The 10,593-nt window shown below is 46.4% G+C and overlaps 1 long non-coding RNA gene across 1 annotated transcript; it reads right to left on the bottom strand.

Annotated features, from left to right (window-relative positions):
• Positions 1-1,425: 1,425 nt before the first annotated feature.
• LOC147974834 (uncharacterized) lies at positions 1,426-6,529 on the bottom strand. The gene is made up of 2 exons (XR_015600339.1): positions 3,809-6,529; positions 1,426-3,741 (listed from the first exon to the last, which is right to left on the bottom strand). It is a non-coding gene; the product is annotated as an uncharacterized LOC147974834 (long non-coding RNA).
• Between the last annotated feature and the right edge of the window lie 4,064 nt (positions 6,530-10,593).

The following is a 10,593-nucleotide window of genomic DNA, read 5'->3' on the forward strand; positions in this document are numbered from 1 at the left end:
TCCTACGACGGGCATTGGCGATCGCCTGGAAGTACCCGTATTGGCATTGCCCTCAAGCAGCCACTTCTGGGCCCCGCGTCGTTGCCAGAATAGCTCTTCACCCTTGAATATCTCCATCAGCGAGGATTCAAAGGCGTACCGTTGTAGCCAGTCGTCAGCCGAGAGGCCGGTCGAATCGGCCTCCGCATCCAGGGCCTTAATCTGGCCCAACCGTTTCGCTTTACGAGCCCTAATATCCGCACCAAGGTTGGCTCCCCACCCTCGCATGAACTGGCGGGAGACCTTGCTGCAGTGATGCCATATGTCCGTGGCGCAAAAGGACCTTGGCGGAGAAGCCACGGCTTCAGCCCACCGGCCTCGCACCATTTCAAAGAATCCTGGCCGCAGTAGCCGGGATAGTTCGAAATGGAATCGTCGGTGGGCATGTGGTTTGTGCTTCCGGCTAGTCTTCCATAATTCGATCGGTTTAGGTTTCTGGTAAATTCGTCTGAATTCGACCGACTTTCGTGGAGTTTGGAGTTCCTACAAGCCCTTTTCAACATTCCCTTCTTTGTTGTAGTGATTTGCTTCACAGATCACGATCAAAGCCGTCTTCTGATTTGCATCGATGACTTTTTGGTTGCTGGTTCTATAAGTTTCTGAGTTTAAAAAGCTTGCTCCGCCCATACGGAAGCTTAGAGGGGGCATCGAGTTATGCTCACAACACTTCGTCGATGAATGCAGAAGGATGAAGACTTCGGCAACCCCAAGTCAGTATTCGAGTGTAATCTTATGCGTCGACGTTAATCTTCCAAAATGAGCTATCACGCGACACACATTCAAGCGGCGTGCAACAGACGCCGATGCCCGCGGCAAGCACAGATTGCCTGTCCCACTCGGCGCGGGAAAATCGGTGGTGCATATACCACCTCGTCCACCGGCCATGACATGCGCCCTGACCTCCCGTCATATTTGCCGCTCGTACTCCGGAGCATGACCCGCGCCGCGCCGCGTCCCGACTCCGTAGCCGGAGGCCGGAGCGCCATGCAATCTGCCGCGATCTTCGCACGCACTTCACATGCCTCATTCACCAAAGTCACGAGCATTGATTCGCTTCGCCTCCTTTCCATCGCCCACATCGATTCACACAGAGAATGGTGTGAGATTGATAGTCTCCTGCACGGCCATGATGCCCTTGATATTGATACTCCTGCAGTACAAGTCAAACAAACATGTGAGCTGACGACGGCGAGCAAGCTTGCCTCGCCCACAACCACAAGCGACGCTCGTGGCTGGTTCTCAATCACCAGAGTCAGCGTCTCGCACGGGATGGCAATGGCTATGGCAATGGCACCCCATGGCAGGCACGAAACCGCACGTCGCCGGCGCCGCCCACAAGGTCCAAATGGACACAGCACATGGTACGACGTAATAACCATCCATCTCTAGTTAATCCCATCGTTTTCGTGGAGATGTGCTGAGCACGAACAGATTACTACAAAGAACATTTCAGACCAAGAATTCTCTCCAAAGACTATTAATCGAAATCGTGCGTGCCTTGCCTCGTGGCGCCAAATGGTAGTACAAAACTGCCGCGGACTTTCCCTGGCACCGTTGGCGCCAGTCCATTGTTTTGGATTATGTATCCGTTGGCATCCGGAGATAGAAAAATGGTGGTGCCGGGCCAAGTGTGATTACTCTACCATATCCTCCCGTGATGTTTGCCTTGGCGTGTACCATGATGATGCAAGTCAGGCGACGACTTTGGCGCCCTCAAATTTGTACTATTCACTTTCTTGGGATATAGAAATGGCAGTTGATCCGGCGGTGATTGGATGGTTATTACGAACACGTCATTCCAAGTTTGCTTAGTCGATTAGATTCGCGCGGTGATCTGTTCCATTCGGTACAGCAGTTGGGCATATTCTACTTTGATCCGTTGCCTGTCGACGTGCTTCTAGAAGCGATTATCCAAAGCTCGAGTACTTTTCCAAGAAGCAGAAGCATGCTTCTAGAAGCGATTCATCCGAAGCTCAAGTACTTTTCCGAGAAGGAAGCAGAAGCGTGGAGCTCAGTTCTTCTTCTTCAGCTCGCGACCAGAAGCATGAGAACAATCAAAGGAAAGGAAAAGCTTCAGAAAGAAAGGGGGTGTCATCGACCGTCGCCATGAATCACGCATCCACACATATTACGGAGCTCTCCGGCATACGGCGGACACGAAGACCCGCCGCCTCAGATTAAGCGCCGAGGTTTTGGCGCTGGCGAAGCTTGCCGGGCAATACACGGCGCTGTGTTCGCGTACTGTTGGACTGTTCTGCATGCAGGATTGATTCCACGGCAGAAGCAGTATTTTCCTTTGGATTTTTGCCATGGGCCGTTTGCTCCATTCGCTTGTGGTGGCCAGGCCAGGACCAGAGGGCGGGTGCTGTCCAAAGATGGGCGATTTTATAATCCGGGACGCTGCAGGCAAAAGTTGGCGTCTCCATCTCTGTCGGTGTAGCAGTCGTGTTCATGTAGCTATACTTAAATAGTTACACATTTATTTTATTTACAAAAAAATGTCGAATTCACGTTATCCTTGGATATGCTAGGCAGGCTGCTAACTACTTTGCATGGATTAATGGGTTAATTTGATAAATGCCAATCGAATTCTGACGATTCCGAGAAATGCCACTGCAATTTTTAAACTTTAAAAATGGCATTTTTCAAAGTCTCTTGTGCGTTTTTCAAAGTTTGCAAAATTTGCAGTGGCATTTTTCAAAATTTGAAAATTACAGTGGTGTTTCTTGAAATCGTCAGAATTCGAGTGGCATTTATCCAATTAACCCTTGATTAATTGTAGCAATAATCTAACTGAGCAAGAGAATTTGGATTCCCTAGATAAAATTTGTATACTCCTCCTTTGTATTCTCATACTACTACTACTTTCTTGGGCTTGAGGTGCTCGTAGTACCTTTTTTCATGGGAGCTTTTGTTGTTGTCTGTACACTGAGCCGTTGAAACGTTTCTAGAAGGCAAGATAAAATAGTACTCGACATGTTCATGTGCTGGTGGAGGCACACATGCCAGTTGATTGCGACCTAGATTTACCAGTGTTTTCCTGCTTTACAACTCATGGATCATCTCCTTTTTGTGGTTGCTTTACTTGCCACCTCGTAGCTTTCTCTTGGATTTTTATGTGGAAGAGAGTGGAGGGGTGTCCTCCCCTCCGGTCTCTGCACTTTCTTTCTCTCTTTTCGGTGGACATTTTGATTGATTCGTGCTGTGGTGGTGGGCTCTTTTCTGCTTCCATACCGTTCAGGACGGATGCTTTGGCCGCTAAGATGTCGAAATGCTTCTAGAAGCACATTGCTCTGGACATGGATGGAGGCTTTGTACCAGCTCAGACGTGGATAGATGTATGAGTGATGAGTCGGTACAAGAAAGGGGGTCTCTTTTGAGAGAGAGAGAGAGAGAGACAGAGAGAGAGAGAGAGAGAGGAGTGAAGCAAGATTTTTATGTCTATATTTGGATCGAAGGGCAATACTGTATTAGTGATGATAATATCGTAGCCTGGTGCTGTGATCAGTTGACAAAGTGTGAGGTGGGTCCTTAGTTAGGGTTTATGAAGGGAATACAATCAAGTCTGCATCTTGACAAGGAGAGGGCAAGGCACCTTTGCCTCAGAAACAGTGATGTATGTACTCCTTGCGGTCATGAAGGAGACCTGGAATCTAAATCCTCTTCCTCCCGGTTGCTTTACGTACGTATCCTCCTGCATGCCTAAGTGGGAGTCATTTTAGAAGCTGTCATTCATCCGTGGATACAAAATTACAAAGATGCATCATACTTATCCGCGCTGCTGTGTGATAATTTTGCCTCGCTGCCCGGGAAATCTAAGCACTTGGATGGTGTGTTTTTTTGAAACCTTGGATGGTGGTTTAATTATAGCGTGGTATGAGTAGTATATATATAGCAAAAGCCACGTTGATGTTTTTCTTGTTTGATGTAATCAGTGGGAGTGGGGACTCTTGTGCTCATCAGATGAAGACAAACAACTTACCCAGTCATCTAGATCGACCACCTGACGATCGAGGAAGTATACCTAATTTTGCCGCCTTTGGTAAATGGTAATGGCATGGTATTAGAAATACTTTGTGAATTGTGATGATGTGGATTCCCAAACCAATTGGCTTTACATGTCATCTTCTTATCGCTTGCGGAGCACCTTTACATTGTCATCCGTTGTGCACATGCACCAGAGAAAAGTAACAAGCAACGAATGAAAAAACAGAGAAAAGTATCTTACTAGAGTACGTAGTTGTGATGATGACACGGTGCCACGGTGCCGAGGGGCTGTAAATTAGGTTCATAGCCCTCAAATCTAGCGGTCACCACTAAACATAGTTGTCATCGACTACGAAGATATTAGTGATGACTTAGTTAATCTGGAGATGATGTGCCGGCTCTATTTCTCGAAGGGACGCATAGAGGTAGGGTGTGCGTCCGTTCATAGAGTGGCGTATGTGTGTATGTATGAACGTATACATCTTTACTGTGTTCAAAAAAACATGGCTGTTGTACTACTTATAAATTTGAAATGTTCCTTCTTTCCACGTGTCAAACTTTTGTTGCTGTAACGTTTGTGGATGCAACGGAACACCGTGAATTGAGTTGTTGGAGGGAGTCACAGTGAGTCTGGTTCTCTAGGTAGAGTTGGTAATCAACGCCATGCATCGTGCATGCGAAGGGGCGTGGAGTTATCAGCAGTGTTTCTCATGGTTTCGTTTGGCGGGGTGCAGACAAGTTGAGATCAGATAGAGATCTGTCCGGCACGTGCGCTCCAGATCATCAGCATGTTGATATATCCCACGTCGACACGCACCATGCGTAGAGTGGCCACGTTCTAGAAGCAGAATATCTATCTGCTCACGCTGCATGCACCCCGCGCCGGCAACGTCGAGACCGGGAGAATCATCAACGCGTCCGGCGTAGCGTCTCTCGTTTATCCCCAAGGCCGGGGATCACTTTTCCACCGCCTTTGTCTGCTCCCCTGATTCCTTCGGCCCCGCCCAAACTTGCGGAACAAGCAGAGAATGCGTGGGTCAGTTGGTTGGGTGGGTGCACGGTGCGTCCGCCGCGTCCCACCGACGGTCGGCCACCCTCCAGCGCAGGCACGCGTGTTTCTGGCCCTCACGGTCCATCATTCGTGTGGAACATTGTCGGAGAAGCCTGAACTCGTGGCCATATATTACGCTCAACCCTGTTGCATACGATCATGGAAACAGATGGCCAATGCCGATGTCACAGTGGAATGTTCTGCCAGTACCTACGTACTCCAAGGAAAGAGAACTGAAGAAAAACCTCGAAAAACGGTCAAGTTCAAACGGCGGGCGACGGACGCCGATGCCGCCGGTCGCCCGTCGAAGGGAACGAGTTTACTTTTCTATAGCAAGCCATTGGACATCACCTGCGTCTCTGCTGCCGCCGTGCTGCGTCCTCCCAAAGCAACGACATGCAACGTGAGTTCGGAATCTTTGCACGCACTGATACATCTTCGCCGCATCACACTGGCCCGACTTCTCGAGTCGTTTGGCGCACAGTTCAAACCACAAGAGATACTTGGGCGAGCGTCTATGGGGCGTAATCACTGGAGTCAGCGCTTGCCTCACACTCCGGGAACGGCGCAGCGCCGGCGCCGGCGCCGTGCGCAAGGTACATATGGACGCGCAGCATTCCGCAGCGTCAGACCGATCGATCCCGTAGTTTTCGAGGGAGCGGCGAGAACATTTCGGCTCCGGAGTCTCTCCTCGCAGGATTATTAATCGGACTTGCGTGGCTTGTGCCAAAGTCTCTTGTCATGCGTAGTGCCCCTGTACTTAAGTAGAGACAAATACAAAATTGTCATGAACTTTTCTTGGCATCACTGCCGTCAGGCTACTCCTCGGTTCTTATCGCGAACTCTTCCTTCTACAGGCGTTTGATTTGATTCCTTTTTTTAAGAAAAGTATGTAGTGCCCTGACCTCTACATCAAGTTATGTATATGCAGCATTATTTATTGTGAAGTACGGAAATTAATATAGTCATTGTGCTGCTCTTTATACAAAAAAAAATTAGCGGCAAATGCTACCCTTATACATGAGTTATCATATTTTTAGTCTGTCGACCATATAAGCTACCATATCCATGTGGCAGCACACCGAGGCAAGAAAATCGTGCGCCTCCATATACTGCAGGACGATCGTGTATGAACCCATAAATTTAGCGATATGAATAATCTGCATAAAACCGACTTAAAAAAAGTCTGCATAAAACTGAAAAAAACATTTTTGTTAGAAAACAATATCCTTGCTCCCCGCAAAAAAATAAATCTCTGCAACAGTTCCACATGCCGAGATATCCAAAGCTTAGGGAAGTTGGTTCAAAACCCAAAGAATATATTATACTTGTCTTTTGGTTTGCTGAGAGAAAAAGAACTCACATTTATGGAAATATATCTTGTTGACAACCTTCTCCATGTCATGCTCTCTGAAATATGATTGTGTCATATGTATACTGCTGGATAGACACTCCTCCACGAGATGCGGGTAAAGCCACTACCTACACATCCTGTTTATAGCCCAAGAAATGAGGATAGCTACCATCCGAGCAAGAATGTTGAAAAGAATTGGGGATAATAAATCACTTGTCCCATTCAGGCTAGTAGTTGGTTATATACTTGATATAATTGAAGTGTTCCCAGAAAGTTATGGGAGTGTCTGCAGAACAAGTATGCATCTTCTCATTTGAAAGTTGCATATGATAGGGATTTTCCATTATATTTTGGGAAATTCATTTATAAGTTTTCTGATGCTCTCTCTCTCTCTCTCTCTCTCTCTCTCTCTCTCTCTATCTATCTATCTATCTATCTATCTATCTATCTATCTATCTCCAACTGCAATGATTTTGTTTGCTGGAAAATTTAATTGTCCATGACATATCAATTTGATGTTTTGCTTTTCCTATGCTATTGGAATCATGTGTTTCAAAGAAGCCCAACATCTATCTAGAAGGCAAAAAAAAATGGTCATGCGATGGTGTGCTACTGCTAAATGTTATGTGCAATAAGATGTCATTCAAAATAAAATAGACATTTAGTACTTGCTTGTGAATATGTGACATAGATTTACCGGCAGATCCAAAGTCTCGAGTTACTCATTGAGTGTTATGTGCATCCTAAATGTAGAGGCCCGGAGTAACTAAACATTAAAATGATCCATATAAGGATATCATATCGTCGTTATTCTCTGTCCTTGATCTCTGGTTTTTGTATTGATATGTTTGTGGTGGGTCTCTGTGTTCGTAGCATTTAGGAGCGACATTTTCATTTGTTAAGGTGTTGGATTGCTTCTAGAAGCAAATTACACTAGGCTATTCACCTTTTGTGCCAGCTTAGATTGAATGGAACACTTTCGACCGCGGATGACAAAGTGTAATGCTTGCAACCTTGAAGGAGACCTGGAACTAAATGATCATTTGCTTCACGTATCCAATACACATCCTTATGTCTAACCGGGACTGTTACTATCGTTGTGCTACCCCACTGCTTGAGGATATAAAGCTCGTAAACCCTTTACCTCTAGAAAGACAAGAGAGATAAGCAAGATTAGTCGTAGTCGGCAGATATTTGGATGGTTGCTTATTAAACTTAGTATATGTACCAAACGAACAAGACTTTGGCTTCCTTATTATTCATGATGGTCCCTTGTGCTTATCTTATTGTTTGCTGGGCGTAATTAGTAATTATCAGTGGAACCCTTTTGTGAATCAAATGATACTGTTAGGGCATCTCCAGCCGTTGGCCCCCCAGGGGGCGCCTAAAATCGCCGCCTGGAGGTGAGCCGGCGCAAAAATTGGGCCTGGGGGCGAGTTGGTCCCCAGCCGCCGGCCCCAAGGCCGCCCCAGACACGTTTTAAAATAAAAGAAGTTCGGCGAAATTCGGCTTAAACACGATAAAATTTGGCCAAACACGATGAATTTTGGCCAAATACGATAAATTTCGGCACATTTCAGCGAAGTTCGCGGATTTTCATTATATAGCACATATACATAAACTAATCTAAAGGAAAAACTGGCTGAAGTCGCCGCCGTCGCCGCCATCGTCGTCGTCGGCAGCGGCGGCCTTCTCCTCCTTGACGCGGGCGCCCCTACTGGACCCCTGCCCGGCGTCGCCATGGCGGACTGGTGGCGGCACATCGTCGTCGTCGTCGCTGTCGCAGATGACGACTGACTCCGCCTTTGTCGCGGCCGCGTCGACGCTCCGCGAAGCGAAGCTTGTTGGGTTTCGTAGTAATTTCAAAAAAAAATTCTACGCACACGCAAGATCATGTGATGCATAGCAACGAGAGGGGAGAGTGTTGTCTACGTACCCACGCAGACCGACTGCGGAAGCGTTGACACAACATAGAGGAAGTAGTCGTACGTCTTCACGATCCAACCGATCAAGCACCGAAACTACGGCACCTCCGAGTTCGAGCACACGTTCAGCTCGATGACGATCCCCGGACTCCGATTCAGCAAAGTGTCGGGGAAGAGTTCCGTCAGCACGACGGCGTAGTGACGATCTTGATGTACTACAGCAGCAGGGCTTCGCCTAAACTCCGCTACAGTATTATCGAGGACTATGGTGGCTGGGGCACCGCACACGGCTAAGGAATAGATCACGTGGATCAATTTGTGTTTCTTGATGATCTTTTGTGCTAGCCCTGCCCCTCTATTTATATGTTGAGCCCTGGGGTCGAAACTTGGAGTAAAAGTCTCCACAAAGTCGGTTTCACCCGAAAGGCAAGAGTCCTTCTCGGAATCCACGGCCAGACGCCAGGGTTCCCGGCGTCTGGACCCAGACGCCAGGGACCCTGGCGTCTGGCCCCTGGACTCCGCAAAACTTCCTTTTGCGCTTTCCAAAAACCTTGTGGGCTTTCCCCTTTGGCCCAAATAAAGTGTTCTCGTACCCAAACATTTCGGGAAACATCCGGAACCCCTTCCGGTGATTTTCGGAACCCTTTCGGTGACCAAACACTATTATCATATATATCAAACTTTATCTCCGGACCATTCCGGAGTTCCTCGTCATGTCCGTGATCTCATCTCGGGACTCCGAACAACCTTCGGTATATCAAAATGCATAAACTCATAATATAACTGTCATCGTAACCTTAAGCGTGCGGACCCTACGGGTTCGAGAATAATGTAGACATGACCGAGACATGTCTCCGATCAATAACCAATAGCGGGACCTGGATGCCCATATTGGCTCCTACATATTCTACGAAGATCTTTATCGGTCAGACCGCATAACAACATACGTTGTTCCCTTTGTCATCGGTATGTTACTTGCCCGAGATTCGATCGTCGGTATCCCATACCTAGTTCAATCTCGTTGCCGGCAAGTCTCTTTACTCGTTCTGTAATACATCATCCCGCAACTAACTCATTAGTTGCAATGCTTGCAAGGCTTATGTGATGTGCATTACCGAGAGGGCCCAGAGATACCTCTCCGACAATCGGAGTGACAAAACCTAATCTCGAAATACGCCAACCTAACATGTACCTTTGGAAACACCTGTAGTACTCCTTTATAATCACCCAGTTACGTTGTGACGTTTGGTAGTACCCAAAGTGTTCCTCCGGTAAACGGGAGTTGCATAATCTCATAGTTATAGGAACATGTATAAGTCATGAAGAAAGCAATAGCAACATACTAAATGATCGGGTGCTAAGCTAATGGAATGGGTCATGTAAATCAGATCATTCTCTTAATGATGTGATCCTGTTAATCAAATAACAACTCATTGTTCATGGTTAGGAAACATAACCATCTTTGATTAACGAGCTAGTCAAGTAGAGGCATACTAGTGACACTTTGTTTGTCTATGTATTCACACATGTATTATGTTTCCGATTAATACAATTCTAGCATGAATAATAAATCTTTATCATGATTATAAGGAAATAAATAATAACTTTATTATTGCCTCTAGGGCATATTTCCTTCAGTCTCCCACTTGCACTAGAGTCAATAATCTAGATCACATCACCATGTGATTAACATCGATAGTTCACATCATCATGTGATTAACACCCATAGTTCGCATCGTCATGTGACCAACACCCAAAGGGTTTACTAGATTCGGTAATCTAGTTGACATCGCTATGTGATTAACACCCAAAGAGTACTAAGGTGTGATCATGTTTTGCTTGTGAGAGAATCTTAGTCAACGGGCCTGCCAAATTCAGATCCGTATGTATTTTGCAAAATTCTATGTCTACAATGCTCTGCACGGAGCTACTCTAACTAATTGCTCCCACTTTCAATATGTATCCAGATTGAGACTTAGAATCATCTGGATCAGTGTCAAAAACTTGCATCGACGTAACCGTTTACGACGAACCCTTTTGTCACGTCCATAATCGAGAAACATATCCTTATTTTACTAAGGATAATTCTGACCGCTGTCCAGTGATCTACTCCTAGATCACTATTGTACTCCCTTGCCAAATCAGTGCAGGGTATACAATAGATCTGGTATACAGCATGACATACTTTATAGAACCTATGGCCAAGGCATAGGGAATGACTTTCATTCTCTTTCTAT

Source organism: Triticum urartu, chromosome 4A (genome assembly GCF_056163025.1).
Source record: "Triticum urartu cultivar PI428250 chromosome 4A, HENAU_Tu73, whole genome shotgun sequence".
Lineage (NCBI taxonomy): Eukaryota > Viridiplantae > Streptophyta > Magnoliopsida > Poales > Poaceae > Triticum > Triticum urartu.